Genomic DNA, 21,565 nt, shown 5'->3' with positions numbered 1-21,565 from the left:
TACCACCCTCCTCAGTCTTCCAGCCTCTCACGGTCTCCCATCCTCCCTCAGAATCTCACCCTCCCTCGTTCTCCCACCCTCCCTTGGTCTCTCATCCTCCCTCGGTCTCCCACCCTCCCTTGGTCCATAGAATCATCGAATTTACAGTGTAGAAGGAGGCCTTTTGGCCCATCAGGTCTGTACTGGCCCTACTTAAACCCACGCTTACATCCTATTCCCATAACCCAGTAACCCCACTTAACCTTTTGGAGACTTAGGGGGAATTTAGCATGGCCAATCCACCTAACCAGCACGTCTTTGGACTGTGGGAGGAAACCGGAGCACCCAGAGGAAACCCACACAGACACAGGGAGAATGTGCAAACTCCACACAGTCTTCCGAGACCAGAATTGAACCTAGGTCTCTGGAACTGTGAGGCAGCAATGCTAACCACCATGCCACTGTGCTGCCTGTCACAGTTTCAAAATTAGGGCCTTTTCCTTTCGGAGGGAGATGAGAATAATTGTTTTTGCTGAGGTTACTGAGTTTGGAATTCTCTTCCCCAAAGATCAGTGGAGACTGGGCCATTGAATACTTTTAAGACATAGGTAGATAAACTCTTAACTAATAAGGGAGTCAAAGGTTATTGGGGTAGGTGGAATCTGGAGTTGAGGCCACAACCAGATCAGCCATTATCTTATTGAATGGCAGAGCAAGTTCAAGGCTTACTCCTGCTCCTAATCCGTATGTCAATATTATGCTTGTATATCTTGTAAATGTACACCTACACTGCTATTATAGAAAGGGGAATTCCAGGATGTTGATCCATGCCAGTGAAGGAACGGCGATATAGTTCCAAGACAGGATAGTGTGTGGCTTGGAGGGAACAGGCTGTGGTGCTCCCATGCCTCTGGTGCCCATACCCATCTGGATACAGGTCAAGTGTTTGAAATGTTTTGACGAAGGAGCCTAGATGACTTTCTGCAGTGCTTCCTGTAGACTGTAAACATTGCTGCCAACGTGGGTTGATGGTGCAGGGACTGAATATTTAAGTTGGCGAATGGGTTGCCAATCAAATCCTGGATGGTGTCTTAGGTGTTGTTGAAGCTGCACTTATCCAGGCAAGTGGAGGGTATTCTATCATACTTGTTATTTGTGCCTTGTGGATGGTGGACAGGGTTTGGGGAGTCAGGACACGAGTTATTCGCCATGGGATTTCTAGCATCTGACCTTATAGCCACACTATTTATATGCTTAATCCAGTTCAGGTTCTGGTCAATGGTAACCCCCAGGATGTTGATACTGGGGGATTCATTGTGGTAATGCCATTGAAAGTCATGGGGAGATGGTTAGATTCCCTCTTGTTGGGGATGGCCATTGCCTGGCACTTGTGTGGCATAAATGTGAATTGTCACTGATCAGCCCAAGCCTCAGTGTTGTCCAGGTCTTTCTGCATATGGGCAGCATTGACACCAGTTGATCCTTATTCTTGCCTGCAGCAAATACATGTGTTGCCAATTCACACTGGAGATGCCAATAATGTTGCTCCTTTTAACTGGATACTGATATGACAGTTGTTAATGATGATATTGCTTTTCAGAGTCACCAGATATTAAAATGATACCACCACAAGGTTTCACCAGATATCGATCAAAGACCAAATAACCAGTCAATTAGTTCAAGTTCAATGATAGTTTATTTACACATAAGAATTACTTCGACATGCAACATAAAACACTACAAGCTAAATTACACCTGACACTACAACAACCTGTACTTAACTTCAGGCACCCGGCTTTATGCAGAGGAACAAGGCCTTTGTTCGGATCTTGCGTGGCTGGGTCTGGAGAAGTGACTTTGTTTCTGCTGGGCTCATCCGTCTGGTAGCGATCGTGGGTCTTGAACTTGACTTCTGGTCGTGAAGCTACACTTGGCATAGGTTGGGGCCAAGAGAGACCGAGCGCCGGGGCCAAGAGAGACTGAACACATGGCAGTGTCTTTTTTTATCCTTCTGGGGTTTTGCGCCCTTTTGGGCGGTCCTTAGCGTTGGACACAATAATTCCGCAGGCTTCGATTACTGCCTTCGATTTTGGCCAATAAAGGGGCGGGTGCCATGATGGCGGGGCATGTCCTGAGCGATCATTGACCTTGGCTTTTGGGCTCCCTGAGCAAAGGGAGTGGCGCCGATGAATCTGTTTCTGTATCTGTTACCTGAGTACAGGGGCGGGATTCTCCGACCACCCGCCGGACCTGAGAATCACCGGGGGGGGGGGGGGGGTGAATTCTCCGGCGCCGGGGTTTTGGCGGAGGCGGGAATCGCGCCGAGCCGGTCAACGGCCACTGGCAGCGCCCCCCCTCCAGCGATTCTCTGTCCCGCGATGGGCCGAGCGGGCGCCCGTTATAGGCTGGTCCCTCCGGCGTAAATTAGACCTGGTACTTACCGGCGGGACCTGGCTCTGCAGGCGGCCTCCAGGGTCCTCGGGGGGGGGGGGGGGCGCTGGGGGATCTGGCCCCGGGGGGGTGCCCCCACGGTGCCCTGGCCCGCGATCGGGGCCCACCAATCCGCGGGCGGGCCTGTGCCGTGGGGGCACGCCTTCCTCCCGCACCAGCTGCTGTGGACCTCCGCCGTGGCCATGTGGAGACGAACTCCCCTGCGCATGTGCTGGGATGATGTCAGAACACGCTTGTGCTCCCGCGCATACGCCAACTCGCGCCGGATGGCGGAGGCCCTTTGGCGGCAGTTGGCACGGCGCCAAGCCCCTTCCATGCTGGGTGGCGCGGCGCCAACCCCCGCCAGCGCCGGCCTAGCCCCTGAAGGTGCGGAGGATTCCGCACCTTCCGGGCGGCCCAACGCCAGAGTGGTTCACTCCACTCCTCGGCGCCGCGACCGCCCGCCCCGCCGGGTAGGGGAGAATCCAGCCCCAGGTCTTTTGTTCTGGGGAAATGGGCCTTTCGAATGCAATGTAGCTGGGGGTTTCGATAATGTCTAGTTATCTGAGTTGCCAATATACATAAGCTCTGAGCGTCTGAGTCCTGGGTTGACCATATTTCCCATGGTCCTTTGCAATTGACCATATTTCCCGGGATCCTTTGTAAGTGGCCATCCCAGATGGCTACATCTGCACCCGCAATAAATGCAGCTCACGATTGGAGCTAGAAATCTCATCACTTTGGACCAGTACAGCTGCTGGTATCACCAGTCTATGGACACTACCAACTGGGCTACCAACTCAGAAGTGGTCTTCATTTCCCAGATTAGAATTGGATCAACTAGTGCCGATTTTACTGGAACTTCCTTTTGGGTAAGGAAAACGACACGATATAGAATGACACGACACACAAACAGGCCATTCAATCAGGTCCACTGGGTCTTATTGTTCCACACAAGCCTCCTCTCATCTAACCATCCCACTCTCGATGTATAACCTTCTAGTCCTTTCTCTATCCTGTATTTATGCTCATAAGGTTGGGCGAGGTTATAGAAGTAGTCAGGGATGAGGCCATGGAAGGACTACAAGGAGCAGAATTTTAAATTCCAGACATTGTAGGACAAGGGGCAATGTAGTTCAGTGGCAGGTGAATGGAACCTGGTGCAGGTTCAGATGGAGCGAGCGGAATTTCTCATCAGCTCAAATTTATGGAGGATATAGACCAGTCAGGATAACATATTCGAATAGTCAAGCCTATATAGAAAGCACAATCTAACTTTTTTTTTAAAAACACTCTGTTCTTTGCACGCTGTTGCTGAATATTGAAAACCAGGTGTACCTTTCTGTTCTCATTCCCCACTCACTGAGCCCTGAGGAGGAGGTTAACAAATATATCTGGGATTGTCTGTGAAGCCACTGCCTTTCTTTTTCACGAAAGCACAGTTGGAATTGCAGAATGTCATCCCCAATCTCATTTACTTCAATCGCCCAGGTATCGACTCCTTACTGCTGTTCGTCAACTCTGAGCAACAGTAAGTAGAATAAAAAGAGAAAATAGAAGATGTTTGATATACAGTACACAGCAGGCCAGTCAGTACCAACAGAGCGAGGAAATAGAAATAGTTTCTTCAGAATTGAAGCCTGAAAGATAATGACTAGAAATTGATCCTCATGCTGCTCAATTCTTCATGTGCTACTTGGAAGAAGATCCCAGTATAGCGGGCAGCAGGTGTACACACATTACCAGCCAGTTGCATGGCGGATTAGGAGCAACAAGAGGTGTATTTTACCCAAGCTTGAAGCAGGCATCAGTCTATTCGCATTTGAATTTAAGGGGTCCAATACTTTTTTGAGGCCTCCACTCCAGGATTAGTTTATCTTGAGGCAAGAGGTGCCTGTGTCCATTAGCCTCAGGGGAACCAGATCTAGTGAACATCTGCAACAAAGAAACTCAGTAAGTCACTTGCCTGTGACGTCACAGTACCATACCAATTACAGTCAGCAGCAGCAATTCTGGGGAAAGCATTTTTGTCGAATCATACAAAAGCAAAAAGAGAAAATCATTCATACCAGTTTGGAGAAGCATTAAAAAAACAGCAAGCATCTTCAAAAAAAAATGTGTCAAGTAACAACCAACAACTCAACAACAGCCCTGAATTTAGGCTTATGACTGGAGCCACTGCTTCATAATCTCTACATAAATTCTGCTTTATTGGATGGGGCTTCAGAATTGTTCCTGGCGGTTTGGGATCGCATCATGTTTTCTTTGTGAAACATGAGAGCGAATGGTTGTGCCAATAATGCAAATGTAAGTGGCTGTGTTGTGAGTCTAGGAGGAACGTGAGCTTATTTGAGCATCAGCTGCAGATATATCCATCACTTGAACTGCAGGGAGGAACTGAAGTGCCCAGAGTGGCAGACCTAGAATTTTGCGAAGGAGGAATTGAGCACTGAAGATGCAAAGTTTATTTGTTCGAGAGGTCTGGGACACCTTCCTTTGGTGCGATTTCCAGCATTGTGGAGCAGATTGCGAAGCAGCTTTAGAATCTTTGGAACAGTGACAGAGTACACTTTGTACTGGCTTTGTGAGACACAATTTCTGCAGATGCCACAGTACACACTTTGCACGAATTTTCTTTTAAAGCCACTTCCATTCTTAATTAATCCTGCTTGATTACACGACCTTCCTTCAATGTGGCAGCTGAAAATTGCAGCAACTAAACATCCATCTCTCCCAGCCGACAGTCACCGTTATGCATTCATTCATCTATGGGAGGGTCAAAGAATTTATACCCTGGGTGTTAAACTCATTAACTAGCTTAATTTTCGACTGTATGCAATTAGATAGCTGGATTGTCATCAGACATGAAGTTGGAGCACTTTGCTGTAAATCCTTAGGGAGACCAAAACAATTCTCCAACATTATTAACCACTGGGAAATTCAGCCCTGTTTTTCTGAGGTGAAAGGTGGGTATTATAATTCACGCCTTCTCTCACATCACAAACTGGGACCCTTTCCATCACATTAGCTGTTCATTAACACTTGCTAGAGGAAATTTAATATAAAATACTAATTCAGCTTGTTTTTGACGTGGGTCACTCATAATTTCAAAATGTACAGGAAACCTTTGTAAACAATCCACAGGAAGAAATGAATTCCATTATGGGCAGTTTCCTGTTAAGACCATGGCAGCATGTGTCGTGTTTTTAGAATGGCATAAAGGCACCAATCATGCACAAGGGATTGCGTAAACACACTGTGGGTTCATTTATTTAAATTACAGAGATGAGAACATATGTATGTGGATAGAGCGTGTTAGGATACAGGACCAGATTCCAACATTTGTTCGGATACCAGGCAAGAATACCAAACAATTTCTTTAAATTTGTAAAAAAGTGAGGAAAGGATACTTCACCCCAGGATTGATGACTCTGACCAATAGGTATCTTTTATATTAAAACAAGCTTTCATTTAAACGCAGAATTAACCACATTATCAAAAAAATTAGCTTTACAATTATCAGTTAATCAGTTCTAAAACACAAGGAAAACCTTAAACTTACTATCTATAACTTGCTACTAACTCCAATTAAGCAACCCAATACAGTTCAAATGACACTTATTAATAAAGTTAACAAAACAGATTACTTGCTTAGTTGTATATACCTTTCAAATGAGATAGGAAAATCCTTCCATACCTTTCTCGCTAAACCTTGGCAGTGCTTGAATGTATTTAAACATATCCCCAGTAGGTTTTTGACGGAGTAGTTACTCCTCTCTTCCTCAACATCTACATTTAGCTCGTCATTTAGCTGGTCGCCACCGTCGCCACTCCATGGGACGGGTCCGGGTTGGCATCCAGTGCCCCCCCCTCCCGGTCGGTGCTCACAGTGCCTTGGGTTCACCTTGGGACGGAGGGGCAGCTGGTCGAGCCACGGCTGCCTTTGCAACATCTGGCTCTGCCTGTTCTGGCGGCTCCCGATGCCTGCACCATCGTGTCAACACCCTCGGCCATGCTCCTCAGTGACTGGGCCATGCTCTGCAGCGCCTCGGCAATGTCCACCTGCGACTGGGACAAGTTCCGCAGATCCTTGGCCATTCCCATCTGAGAGTGGGACATGTCCCCCAGCACCTCATCAAGGTCAGCCTCATACTGGGTCACACCCCCAGCGAGTCGGACATTCCGCCGAGACCCTCAACCATGGCCGTCACCGACTGCGCGATGCCTTGGACACCTTCACTAGTGGTGCCAACATCATGTACCAGGCTCTCCACTGGAGTCGGCATCCTAGCACTGTTGGTCCCGAAGCCATGCATTGCCAGCGACATCTTCTGCACTCGTTGTCTGTGAAACTCCTCCAATCAGCTATGGATCTGCTGGAGTGTCGCTGAGGGTGGCACAGTGGCACAGTGGTCAACACTGCTCCTTCAATGCTCCAGAGACCCGGGTTCAATTCCAGCCTTGAGTGACTGTGAGGAATGATAACTGTATAACTGTACCTTTAATGTGATGGTCCCTTTAAGACTGGGTTTGGAACCCTGGGGGACTCCGCCCGCCCAGGGAATTGTATATAAGGTAATGTTCAGTGGGCAGTGTGCAGTGAGCACAATTCTCGGCAGCTGTCTGGTTTTCTGCTAATTAAAGGTGGATTGGCCATGTTAAATTGTCCTTAGTGTCCAAAATTGCCCTTAGTGTTGGGTGGGGTTACTGGGTTATGGGGATAGGGTGGAGATGTGGGCTTCGGTAGGGTGCTCTTTCCAAGAACCGGTGCAGACTCGATGGGCCGAATGGCCTCCTTCTGCACTGTAAATTCTATGAAAAGCCTTTGAATTATCAATCTTCTCTCTCAAGTCGTAATTGAGGGTATCTCAATTTAATTAGCAGAATACTTCGCGATGGACAGCGGACTAAAGCTGAAGAAGCTCAATCTGGACGCTCGGTCGCCGGAGGCCACTGAAATTTTTTAATACTGGCTCCGGTATTTTGAGTCCTATCTGAACTCCTCAGAGACGGCAGTAGACGGACCACGCAAGCTGAGCTTACTACATGCTCAGGTGGGCCACAGACTCTCCTCCGTGATCGAGAAGGCTACGATGTAAGAAACAGTGGTCGAAATCCGACAGAAACGATTCGTTAAGCCGATAAACGAGGTACACGCCCGACATTTGCTCTCGACCTGCCGCCAGCGTTCCGGGTAAACGCTAGACGAACACTTGGAGAGACTCACCGCGCTCGCCAGGAACTGCTATCATAAAGAGGTGATGGCAGAAGTCCATATGAACTCACATATTCGTGATGCGTTCGTGTCCGGTAACCGATCCACATACATCAGGCACCTATCCCATCTCCCAAACTATCGCCCTCGCATCTGGGTCTCATTCGGTCCAAATCAGGGGGTATTGTGTCACGAACCTCGCTATTCAAGGCGCCGAATACACCCGTTTTAAACTTTATATCCTCCCTCACCTCGGCGCCCCCCCTGCTGCTCGGTCTGGACTTTCAGTGCAGCCACCGAAGCCTGACACTGAAGTTCGGCGGACCCCTGCCCCACTCACGGTATGTAGCCTGGCAACGCTTAAAGTTGCACCACCCTCCCTCTTCACGAACCTCACTCCCGACTGTAAGCCCGTCGCCACCAGGAGTCGGCGGTACAGTGCCTGTCATGTGAGAGTACCTTTAAGACATGGATGTTTAAGCAATGTACCTTTAAGAAAACAGTGATGTCAGAGAGTGGGTGGAGCTGTGCTTTAGATCAGCCATTTTGAAGTCTCAGTTTGGAGCTTGTGTGTGTCTGTGTGTTTCCAGAGAGCTGCAGTTTGAAAAAGCAGCTTGTGTGTGTCTGTGTGTTTCCAGAGAGCTGCAGTTTGGAGGAAAAGAGCTTGGGAAGTGTCTGTGTTTTGCAGTGAGCTGGAAAGCTATGATCCCTGCCATGAAAGACTATCTCTGGATCATTTGGGTGATTTAAACGAATACTAGTAAAGCCTTTAGCCTGATGTGATTCTGTTTAAAGGTGATAAGTCTCTTGGAAGTTTGAAGGAACATTTTGAGGAATTATTTACTGTTACAATATTTTCTGAGTTATCTTTGAAGTAAGGGGTGTTAAGAGATCCAATGTTTATTTAAAATGTTAAGTTGAGTTCATGGAATAAACATTGTTTTGTGTTTAAAAACCCACGTGTCCATAATTGTAATCCCACACCTAGGGAACAAGCCGTGTGCTAGGAAAAGCAACAAATACATTAAAGGGGGAGGTTGGTTGAACTCCATGATACATTTTGGGGTTCTGAAAACGCCTCGCCCATAACAGTGCCCAAGAAATGAAAAAATGAAAAATGAAAATCGCTTATTGTCACAAGTAGGCTTCAATTAAGTTACTGTGAAAAGCCCCTAGTCGCCACATTCCGGCGCCTGTTCGGGGAGGCTGGTACGGTAATTGAACCGTGCTGCTGGCCTGCCTTGGTCCGCTTTAAAAGCCAGCGATTTAGCCCAGTGAGCTAAACCAGCCCCTGGACATGACTTTCATCAAGTCAGGTTCAGCGACTACTAAAAGAAGGGGTCATAGAGGCTAGCAACAGCCCTTGGAGAGCACAAGTATTGGTAGTCCGGTCTGGGGAAAAGCACCGAATGGTGGTGGACTATAGTCAGACCATAAACTGTTTTACGCAACTCGATGCGTACCCATTTCCCCGCATAGCAGAAATGGTGAACCAAATCGTCCAGTATCGGGTATTCTCCACGGTCGATTTAAAATCCGCCTATCATCAGCTCCTATCCACCCGGAGGACTGCCCCTACACGGCCTTCAAAACAGCCGGTCGGCTTTTTAACTTCCTCAGGGTCCCTTTTAGCGTCACAAACGGAGTCTCCGTTTTTCAAAAGGCGATGGATCAAATGGTGGACCAGTACGGCTTACGGGCTACATACCCGTACTTGGACAACGTCACCATCTGCGGCCATGACCAGCAGGACCACGACGCAAACCTGAGGCAGTTCCTCCAGACCGCCTGGGCCCTCAATCTGACATACAACAAAGAGAAATGCGTGTTCCACACAACCCGACTAGCCATCCTCGGCTACGTTATGGAAAACGGGGTCCTAGGCCCAGGCCCCGACCGCATGCACCCCCTTAAGGAACTTCCCCTCACCCGTAGCCTCAAGGCACTCAAACGGTGCTTGGGGCTCTTTTCCTATTACGCCCAGTAGGTCCCCAGATATGTGGACAAAGCCCGCCCACTCATGAAAACCACGGTTTTCCCCTGACGGTTGAGGCTAAGTGGGCCTTCAGTCGTATCAAGGCCGATATCATCAAGGCCGCCATGCACGCGGTGGACGAAATCATCCCCTTCCAAGTAGAAAGCGAGGCATCAGACGTCGCCCTGGCTGCTACCCTCAACCAGGCGGGCAGACCAGTAGCATTTTTCTCCCAAAACCTCACCGCCTTGGAAATCAGACACTCTGCAGTCGAGAAGGAGGCACAGCCATAGTGGAGGCCGTGCGGCACTGGAGGCACTACCTAGCTGGTAGGAGGTTCGTCTTCGTCACCGACCAATGGTCAGTCGCCTTTATAGTGTAAGTATAGTGTTCAATTTTGGTCGCCACACTACCAGAAGGATGTGGAGGCTTTAGAGAGGGTGCAGAAGAGATTTACCAGAATGTTGCCTGGTATGGAGGGCATTAGCTATGAGGAGCGGTTGAATAAACTCGGTTTGTTCTCACTGGAACGAAGAAGGTTGAGGGGAGACCTGATAGAGGTATACAAAATTATGAGGGGCATAGACAGAGTGGATAGTAAGAGGCTTTTCCCCAGGGTAGAGGGGTCAATTACTAGGGGGCATAGGTTTAAGGTGAGAGGGGCAAGGTTTAGAGTAGATGTACGAGGCAAGTTTTTTACGCAGAGGGTAGTGGGTGCCTGGAACTCGCTACCGGAGGAGGTAGTGGAAGCAGGGACGATAGGGACATTTAAGGGGCATCTTGACAAATATATGAATAGGATGGGAATAGAAGGATACGGACCCAGGAAGTGTAGAAGATTGTAGTTTAGTCGGGCAGCATGGTCAGCACGGGCTTGGAGGGCCGAAGGGCCTGTTCCTGTGCTGTACATTTCTTTGTTCTTTGTTTATGTGCGATAACGCACGTCGGGGCAAAATAAAGAATGATAAAATTCTGAGGAGGATAGAACTCTCCACCTATACGTACGATATTACATATCGTCCGGGGAAGCTCAACGAGTCCCCAGATGCCCTGTCCCGCGGCACATTCGCCAACGAGCAGAAAGACCGCCTGAGGGCCATCCACGATGACCTCTGTCACCCGGGGGTCACCCGGCTTGCTCATTTCATCAAGTCCCAAAATCTACCTTACTCCACCGAGGAGGTCAAGGCCATGACCAAGGCTTACCAGATCTGTGCGGAGTGCAGACCGCACTTCTACCGACCAGACAAGGCTCGCCTGGTAAAGGCCTCTGGGCCCTTTGAGCGATGAAGCGTGGACTTCAAAGGGCCCCCCCCTGTCCAGCAACCGCAACGTTTATTTCCTCACTGTCATCGATGAATTCTCCCGCTTCCCATTCGCTGTCCCCTGCCCCAATATGATCTCGGCCTCCGTAATCAAGGCACTGCACAGCATCTTCACCCTGTTTGGTTTCCCCGCTTATATCCAAAGGCGACCGGGGTACATCGTTCATGAGCGATGAGCTGCGTCGATATCTGCTCAACAAGGGCATCGCCTCGAGCAGAACGGCCAGTTATAACCCACGGGGAAACGGGCAAGTGGAGAGGGAGAACGCGACAGTGTGGAAGGCTGTCCTTCTAGCCCTACGGTCAAGAAGTCTCCCAACCGCCCGCTGGTAGGAGGTCCTACCCGATGCCCTACACTCCATTAGGTCACTCCTCTGTATGGCCACGAACGAGACCCCTCACAACCGTTTGTTTGTCTCCCCCAGGAAGTCCACCTCTGGGGTCTCGCTTCCACGTTGGCTGACGACTCCGGGACCAGTTCTACTCCGGAGGCACGTGAGGAGCCATAAGACAGACCCACATGTCAAGAGGGTCCAACTGCTCCACGCAAACACTCAATACGCCTACGTCAAGCAGCTCGATGGCAGGCAAGACACTGTTTCCCTGCAAGACCTGACACTCGCTGGTTCTCCCACCGATGCCCCCCCTTCTACCGACGCTCCCCTCCCCGGCTGCCGATTCCGACAGCGACCCCCATAGTGCCTCCTTCCCCCCCAGCCGGCACCGGCACCAATCACCCTAGTCACCCCGTATACCCACCCCCCCTGCTCCAACACGGGCAAAGGCTCAGACAACCGTGCTCCCGGATATACCTCCACCGAGGCCGACCATATCCACCGCACCACCGCCGGAGCTGAGAAGGTCAACTCGGACAATCAGACCACCCAAAAGACTGAACATGTAATTCCACGTCACCCCCAACGGACTATGCATTTTTTTTAAACAGGGGGTGAATGTGATGAATGATAACTGTATAACTGTACCTTTAATGTGATGATCCCTTTAAGACCGGGTTTGGAACCCTGGGGGACTCCGCCTCTGGCTCCGCCCCCCCCAGGGAACTGTATATAAGGTAATGTTCCCGTTCCAGCCTCCCCGAACAGGCGCCGGAATGTGGCGACTAGGGGCTTTTCACAATAACTTCATTGAAGCCTACTCGTGACAATAAGCGATTTTTCATTTTCATTTTTTCATATCCAGTGGGCAGTGTGCAGTGAGCACACATCTCGGCAGCTGTCTGATTCTCTGCTAATTAAAGCCTTTGAATTATCAACCTTCTCCCTCGAGTCGTAATTGAGGGTATCTCAGTGACTGTCTGTGTGGAGTTTGTACTTTCTCCCCGTGTCTGCGTGTGTTTGCTCCGGGTACTCCGGTTTCCTCTCACAGTCCAAAGATGTGCGGGTGAGGTGGATTGACCATGCTAAATTGCCCCTTAGTATCCAAAAGATTAGGTGCGGTTACTGGGTTTAGGGGATTAAATGAGTGCTCTTTCCAAGGGCCGGTACATACTCAATGGGCCGAATGTCCTCCTTATGCACTGTAAATTCCATGATTCTATGATTTGACACCAACATTTTAAGTTGATAATCTTTCTGCAGTTTCATTTTCAGAAGTTCAAATTCTCTCTATTTCTATTGTTTCCACCATTTTCACACTCTCTTTCCTTCTGTTTTGCCATTGCCACTCTCTCTCTTTCCTTCTCTTCTGCCATTGCCACTCTTTCTCTCTTTCCTTCTGCCATTGCAACACTCTCCCTTTCTTTTTCCTTTGCTTTCAATTCGAATTCAAGCTGTCTCAGTTCTATTTCTTCTTCTTTTTCCTGCATTTCAAATTCTTTCATTTGTAGTTGAGTTTCAGGCGATTCTAATGATTCAGGCTGTGTTTCTCACAAATTCAAATGCTGAGCAATCACGTGACTTATCTCCACCTTCCTCACCCCTTCATGTAAAGTCAAATGTGGCTTGACCTCCAAATCTAAAAGCTTTGTTTTAACCACGCTTTGTAAACCAACCAGAGTGACCACTTCTACACCCAGGAAACTCTTAGCCACTGAAAGAGCCATTTTACCAGTCACTCCCTATTTAAACTGACAAAAGTATCAACACCTGAAACAAAGCACCAGTTCCTCACACACACTTCCATTAAATTCAATAATCCCAAGCCAAACTAGTAATTTTACTTTTTGATCCTGGTAAAGAGCCCCCCATTTTGTTAGGGTACCGGACCAGACCCCAGCATTTGTTAAGATAACAGACAACAACGCCAAACAACTTTTAAAAAAATTGTAAGACTGTGAAGAAAGGATACTTCATCCCAAGAGTGGTAATTGTTATCTTAAAACAAATTTTAATTTAAACACAGGATTAACCACATTAACATCAAATAAATAGCTTTATAATTATCAATTAAACAGATCTTAAACTCAAAGAAAAACTTAAGATTACTATCCATACCTGCCACTAACTCTGCTTAAGCAACCCAATGCAGTTCAAATGCCACTTATAAGTGAAGTTAACAAACAGATTCCTTGCTTAGTTGTGAAGCTATTTGGAGAGAGTTCCTTTCAAGAGCTGATTCATACATTTCTGTTCAACTGAGCAGCATTTGAAAAATTGCTGATCAATTTATAATCCTTCTGTCTTGTCAGACTCAAATCCTATAGCAAACTGAAAAACTACAGACGGACCTGGCTCCTCCCATTAATTAAATCATCTGTATCCCACTATGATATCACATAACCTTTTTTGATAAGATTAAATAAAACCCCTCAAAATTTACCTATTCTCCAGGGAACCTCCAGCAATCATAATAATATCTATTAGCTCTTTATCTCTAACCAAGGGTGTGATTTAACAGCTGCATTGTACCCGGCATGGATCTATGCACACCACTTAAATCACGGAAGAGGCCAAAATCGGAATCTGTGCCAGACGCCAATCAGTTCATAATCTAACTGGCCCCTCCTGTTGGTGGGTTCCGGATCCAGCCCAGATGTGACGAGACACCAATGGAGACCAATTATGGGCAATCTCCATCCCATTAGTAGCCCAATCTAACGTTCTCCCGGGTACTAAGCGGCTCCCCAGCGAGAGGTCATGCAAACGCCGTTTAGCACTCCTATTTAAAAATGGGAACCTAATGTAATGGCTGCTGAGGGAAACGGAGATTAGTAGTCATTTTAATTTTCAGACATTCAGCCAGGGGCACTGGAACTGCTGCCCCAGTACTCATGGGGGTTCAGTGCCTGTGGGTCCGCCAAATTGTATGTACCCATAACAGGATTAACTATAGTTGCTGACTGTCTGTCCCGCTGAACACTCCCAGGACAGAACCTTATTCGTGATTCTGTGCTGAAGGTCACTTTAACTCCCTCGAATTGTGAGCAGCCTCCAGCTGCATAGCCAAAGGTTATTGCTCGTAAGGAATTTTCCTTGTTAGTTGTGAGAGCACTTCACAGCTGCAGGTTGCTCCTGCTGGCAGCTGCAAATGCCTGGAGGCTGCTGTTGCTGTTTCTTTCCTTCCTTCCCTGTAGCCGGAAAGAAGGACAATTTATTTTCTAAAATACCTGGACCCTGGAACACCAGTTTCGGGGATGTATTAGTCCATAAAGCAATCCGGTTTGAAACAAGAAGACACTGTGGGTCCTGGTGTGCGGCATTGATCCAAATGGGCCACCTGATGATGCTGTTGACGAAATGCTTTCACAGATTGCGGCTGCTTTTGTTGCTGGTGTGGTGAGTGCTGCATGTAACTGGCACGTCACCGTGGGTTAAACACACTGGAAGTCAAGGGTGTTCAACTGCGCTGGAATATGTGGATGCCAGGATTTGGTTCCGGTGAGATTGGACCACGTGGGAGGGCCTGCACAGCTGTGGCTGTGATGTGGACATGATAACACATTCTGAGGCTTATCTTCTGTTTCTGTTGAGGAACCTGTGAGGGGTGATACTGTGTGATTTTTTTTGTGTGAAAATAAGCTGATATAGTTTTGTATTGGTACCAATATGGAACAGTGATATTTCCCGTATGTTTAACGGTTAGTGTGATATATGGAATGTTACATCGTTGATTTTCAAATCTTTGTTACTGTTGACCGTTTAATAAACAAAATATTCTCAAGTGGCTGTGTAGGTAGGGTATATTTGCTGATTGCTCTTGCTTTTGGCTGCACAGTGCCTGCAGGCCTACTTTGTGTTTTCTGTTGCCTCTTCTGCTTCTGTGGCCTGCAATAAGGCAATGTGAGGCTGCAAGCAAGCCTACTACCAGTCTGAAGGAGGGGAAGAGGTGCTCTCTCATTCTGCTGGGCTCTGTGTTAATGTGGCTTTCAGGTAATGATAGTGCCTGCTTCGTGGGTCTGCTGCAGAGAGCTGTCAGAGGGGGACAGAGAGGAGGAGTGACTACTGTTGCTGCCACTTGGAAACTGTGTGTCTGCTTGCTGCCGCCTCTTTTGCTCCTGTTGCCTGAGGGAGGAAAGGGAGAGAGTGAGAGGCAACCACTGCCAGTGCTGAAGAAGGGGGTGGGTGGTGGCTGATTCAACTGAGCAACTTTCTGGAGATATGAAGAACTATTCTTGCAACTTGCTGGTGCTTTTGTTGTACTGCTGAGTGCAATGTTTCATGTTTGGAAGTGTGTGTTTGCTTCTTACTAGTATCTTTTACTTCTGTGGCCTGGACCAAGGACGAAGTGGAGTTGGTGACCAGATGCTGATACTATAGGAGGGGAAGGGTAGCGGTTCACTTCAACTGAGCAACTTGAAGGTTGTGAAGAAATGCCTTTGAAGATTATTGTTGGATTCATTGTGCTGGTAACTGTTCACTGTTTCAGGTTTGGAGACAGTGCAAATTGCCAGTACCTTTTTGTACTGTTGCTTGTTTATGTTTAATGTTTGGAAACCGTGTGCTTGTTATTGTACTATTGCTGTTTATTGTTTAATATCTGGAGGTTATGGGCTTGTTTGCTGCAGCCCCTTTGCTTCTGTGGCCTGGAGTCTGGAACCACTGCCAGTGCTGTAGAGGGAGAGGGGGTGCTCTCTCACTCACTCTTCACTATGCTTTGAGTTGGTGTGACTTTTCCAGAGTTTTGTTTTGCTCTGATGTGGATCTACTGCTGGAGCCTTGGGGGGTTGGGGGGTGAGGGGGGGGGGGGAGGGGGTAGGGGGGGGGACGAGGGGGTAAGAGTTTGTGTACCATTGATTGTTTGATGTCTGGAGGCTGTGTGTTTGTCTGCTGCCGCCCCTTTTGTCTGTGGCGGGAGTCCGGAAAGGGGTGCTGTCTCACTCTTCCGCCAATCTCTGCATCAGTGTGACTTTCCATCGTATTGTTGCACTACCCCCAAGCGACTTTCCACTGATGTGAGTCTGTTACTGGGAGCTGTGGGAGGTGAAGGGAGTGGCAGATTGATTCGGATGCTGGTAACTTCATTGTACTGTTGCCTGTTTGTTATTTAATGTTTGGAGGCCGTGTGTTTGTCTACTGCAGCCCCTTTGGTCTGAGGTGGGAGTCTGGAAGGGGGCTCTCTCTTGCTCGTCCACCATGCTCTGTGTCAGTGTAACTTTCCAGTTAGTCTGCTTCTGGGAATTGCTGGAAGGGGAGGGAGCAGTGGATTGATTCGGATACGGGTAGCCTATTTTACTGTTGACTCTTTCATGTTTGATGTGTATTTGGTTTCTTTGTGTAACTACACTGTCGCGGCTTTGTGTTGTACTGATATTTTGTAGTGAACCGGTGCCTATGTGTATGGCACTGTGCCTTTTCCTTGTCGGTTCATGGTTAATGTAATATGTGGACTGATAAGTTGTTTGTTTTTATCCTTTTGTATAAAGGTATTGTTGACCGTCAATAAACAAAATAATCTCAAGTGCATTCTCATAGGTACACGTGCCATGTTTCAGATGAGTTTTATTGCCTAGCATTCCAACCAAACTGAGGTCTGGACACTTTGCCAGAACCCTGGCGGTGTCAACACCACAGATGCAGCAGCCAACAATCAAACACCCAAGAGCTGGGCTTCAGCACTGGGGATATCCCGCAATTAGAGGAGATATCCGGATGCAACCAGGGTGTGTGGATTGGGGGGAGGGGGGTTATACCAGAACTTGTTTAAGCATCAGCTGTAGACATATCCATCACTTGAACTGCAGGGAGGTATTGAAGTGCACAGAGTGGCAGACCTAGAATTTTGCGAAGGAGGAATTGAGCACTGAAGATGCAAAGTTTATTTGTTGGAGAGGTCTGGGACACCTTCCTTTGGTGCAATTTCCAGCATTGTGGAGCAGATTATGAAGCAGCTTTAGAATCCTTGGAACAGTGACAGAGTACATTTTGTACTGACTTTGTGATACACAATTTGTGCAGATCCCACAGTACACACATTGAACAAACTTTCTTTTTAATACACTTCCATTCTTAATTAATCCTGCTTAATTATACAACTTTCCTTCAATGTGGCAGCTGAAAATTACAGCAACTACACATCCATCTCTCCCAGCATTCATTCATCTATGGGAGGGTCAAAGAATTTATGTCCTGGATGTTAAATTCATTAACTATCTTAATTTTCAACTGGATGCAATTCGATAGCTGGATTGTCATCAGACATGAAGTGGAGCTAATCTAAGCTCCTTAGATAGCATTTGATGAACCCAAAATCACTACCATCTAGAAGGGCACGGATACCTTGAAACACCAGCACTCAGAAGATCTCCTCTAAGTCATTCACCATCTTGACTTGGAAATATAGCTCCGTTCCTTTTACTGTTGTTAGATCAAAATACTTGCACTCCCTCCCTAAAAGCACTGTGGATGTACCTACACCAAGCGGACTGCAGCGGTTCTAGAAGGCAGATCACCACCACCTTCTCAAGGGCAATTAAGGATGGGCAATAAATGCTGGTCTAGCCAGCAATGTGCACATCCCATAAATGAATTGTAAAAAAATGGATATACGCCCACCCTGAATAGGGATTGAACCCCGCAGCACCAACCTGATCCACAATGGCCTTCCAAGGAATGGCAACATATGCATTTTAACATTTATGTTGTAATATGGGGCTATAGATAGTGATGTTAGAAGTTCCAATTTCTTTCCATCACAGGGTTCACCAAGTCTCTCTCCTGCTCTTATGGTTGGTGCATACTCGATGGGACGAATGGCCTCCTTCTGCACTGTAGGGATTCTAAGCTTGTTGAACACAAATTAGTGTTTCCTATTTTACTACAGTGGCTATACTTCAACAGTACTTTATTGGCTGTCGAATACTTTGGGTGTCCTAAGGTAAAGAAAGGTGCAATCTAAGTACAAGTGTTTATTTTTCTGTACACCGATACAGGCAATTGATCTGAATTGCTCTGTTCTTAATCAATATCTCAGCTAATTGCTTTAGTCTCGTAATTCACCTCGCCACTTAAACGATCTAACTTTACAGGTGATATGTAAAAACATGCATAATTTTTTCCCTTTTCCCTCCCTGATCTCAACAGGGAATGTTGCAACCAATTTATTCTTAGTAACATGTATATTAAATATAGCAGCTAATTCTCCACTTCACAATCAAAGTAATTATAATATAAATAGTCTGCTACATTAAATTGACATAGTCAGTGCTTTTATTAAACATATTCCGACCATGTGCCTAGATGCTGGATCTACATGTATCAATCACCCTGGAATGTTATTAATTGCGTGATCTGGGTTTTAAAATGCTGAAGATCTGAGTTGTGTTCGCTGGATGCTGGCTTGTTCATTCAACACTCTTGTCAAGAGCCACAAGTCTGAACTGTGTTAAACATGTGGCCATTAAAAGTGATATTTTGATAGCATTGTTGACACCAGGTGCTCACTGTGCAGGAAGGAAATATCTGCCTGCATCAATCCCTTTCATTTCGCTGCATATTGGAGGACGGCACTGTGGAGGATTGTTGATTTTGACAGAATATTGGATGAGCAACATTGTATCTACTGAGCAAATTTCATGGGCGCGATTTAACAGGAAAAAAAACGAGAGTGCGATCTATCGGCTGCATTCCGCTGGAATCGGGGCGGGACGTGGCTGATAGATCCCGGGAGAAGCTTCCCCTCAGATTCCCGACGACCGTTCCCGTGAGATGTCGCAATCTGGTTCCAGCCCACAATGGGCGGGATCCAGTCTCACATGGCTAAGTGAGTTTAAGAACGCACTTAGCCCCGCTGACTCTGGGTCGATTGGCCACGCAGCATCTATCGGCCTTGCCGAGCAGAACCCAGCCAGGTGGCGTTCATTACTGGTCTCCGCAAATGGGGACCAGGCGGAACAGTACCTGGGGATGGGGGCCTCCCAGGTGATCGGAGGCACCCCAGTGGACCGTGCCACAAGGGCACTCTGGCAGTGTCAGCCTGACTCTTCCAGAGTGCCTAGGTGGCACTACCAGGTTGGCAGGGGTACTACTAGGGTGCCAAGTTGCCAAGCTGGCATGGTACCCTTGCTGGGGAACAGGCCCAGAGGTGCCCTGCCATTATGTGGTGGGATGCAGGGGGGCTCGAGGGCCCCCAACTGGTGGGTTGGGGTGTTGGGTGAGGGGTCCCGGGGTTGTGTCAGGGGGTCGAGAAATTGGGGCACCATTTAGCAATGGAGAACCAATCTCTTCCTGCACTGAGGAGCTCCACTGTAGAGGAAATTACACTAAATGCGGCCTCGGGGGAGCGTTCCCCACCAGGGCATGAAAACAAGACAGAGTGCCATTCGATAGCCAGGTCATTATAGAAAGTACTCTGTTTTATTTTAGTTAGGCCGCGCCCATAGTCTCATTTTGGGCACGTTTAGCGGGGTGTTTCTCGGAACTGTAGATGCTGAGAATGACACCGCTATCAATAGGACTCTGTTTTCTATTGGTCTTGGTGAGGGACGCTCCATCGAGGCTACACTTACCACTTTTTAATGCCACCCCAATCTCCTGGGTCTCTGGAGCCCCTGGCCTTTGAGACCCCCCCCCAGGTGGTGGACCCCCCCATGCCCCAACTTACCTGTTTGGGGGCCCTCGAGTGCCCCCTCACCCCATCCCATCCCATAAGGGCAGGGCACCTCCAGGTGCATGGCCTAATCCCTGGCATGGGCAACCTGACACCCAGGCACCTTGGCACTATCTGCCTATCACCCAGATTCCGTCACGCCTGGTCTATGTTTGTGTGAACCAATGCGAAACATCGCCATGTCGCGGTCTCCCAGGTGTAAGTATAACTGCTCACTTACATATGCAAATCTAGATCCAGCCCAGTGAGAGTGAGATCAAGATTGTGACATCTTGCAAGACCTCGTTAGATATCGCAAGGCATCTCGAGCATCGCAACTCTCGTGAATGGCCTCTCGCGTGATTTAACGGCCTCGTCACGTCCCGAGTCAGGTGCAGCGAGGCCATTCGATTGGGCCCCATAATTTCAGTATGTCCAAACTTAGATCATGCACTTATTAATAATGTGGTCAGTTGGTTGTACAGAGTTTGATTTTTACACTCACCAAAACAGATGCAAGAATGCCAAATTTCAAAGGGATCAGCAATTTAGAGTTAGATTCTCTCTTGCTGGAGATGGTCATTGCCTGGTACTTGTGTCATGCAAATGTTATTTGTCACTTGTCAGCCCAAACCTGGATGTTGTCCAGATCTTGTTACAGTTGGCTATGGACTGCTTTGGTATCAGAGGAGTCGCAAATGATGGTGAACATTGTGTGATCACACATTGTGTGATCATCAGTGAATATCCCCAATTCTGACCTTATGACGGAAGGAAACTGAAGATGGTTGGGCTTAAGACACTATACCGTGGAATTCCTGCATTGATATCCTGGAATTGAGATGATTGACTTCCAACAACCATGAATATCTTCCTTTGTGCAAGTCCCAAGATGTGCAGATTAGGTGGATTGCCCATGATCAATTGTCCAAAGATGTATAGGTTAGGTAAGGGACTATTTGTATAGGACGGAGGAGTGGGCTTGGGTGGAGTGTTCTTTCAGAGGGTCAGTGCAGACTTTACGGGCCGAATGGCCTCCTTCTGCCCTGTAGGGATTCTATGATATGACTCCCACCAGTGTAGAAATTTTTCACCTGATTACCATTGACCCCCAGCTAGGGCTCCTTAATTTCACAGTTGGTCAAATGCTGACTTGATGTCCAGGGCAGTCAATCTCACTTCACCTCTGCAGTTCAGCTCTTTACCCCATGTTTAAACCAAAACTGAGTTGGGTGACCCAGGTGGAACCCAAATTGAGCATTAATGAGCATTCGGTTATTGCTGAGTGCTGCTTGATAGTACTGTTGATGACTCTTTCTATCACTTTACTGATGATCGAGAGTTGTCCAAAGGGGTGGTAATTGGCCGGTTTGGGATTTTTCCTGTTTCTTGTGTACATTTCATATCTGGGAAATTTTCCACATTGCTGTGTAAATCATAGATTATCATAGAATTTACAGTGCAGAAGGAGGCCATTTGGCCCATCGAGTCTGCACCGGCTCTTGGAAAGAGCACCCTACCCAAGGTCAACACCTCCACCCAACACTAAGGGCAATTATGGACACTAAGGCCAATTTATTATGGCCAATCCACCTAACCTGCACATCTTTGGACTGCCAGTGTTGTAGCTGCACTGGAACAACTTGGGTACGGACGTGG

The sequence above is a fragment of the Scyliorhinus torazame genome, chromosome 16 (genome assembly GCF_047496885.1).
Source record: "Scyliorhinus torazame isolate Kashiwa2021f chromosome 16, sScyTor2.1, whole genome shotgun sequence".
Classification (NCBI taxonomy): Eukaryota; Metazoa; Chordata; class Chondrichthyes; order Carcharhiniformes; family Scyliorhinidae; genus Scyliorhinus; species Scyliorhinus torazame.
The sequence above is the reverse complement of the archived record's forward strand: the minus strand, read 5'-3'. Positions refer to the sequence as shown.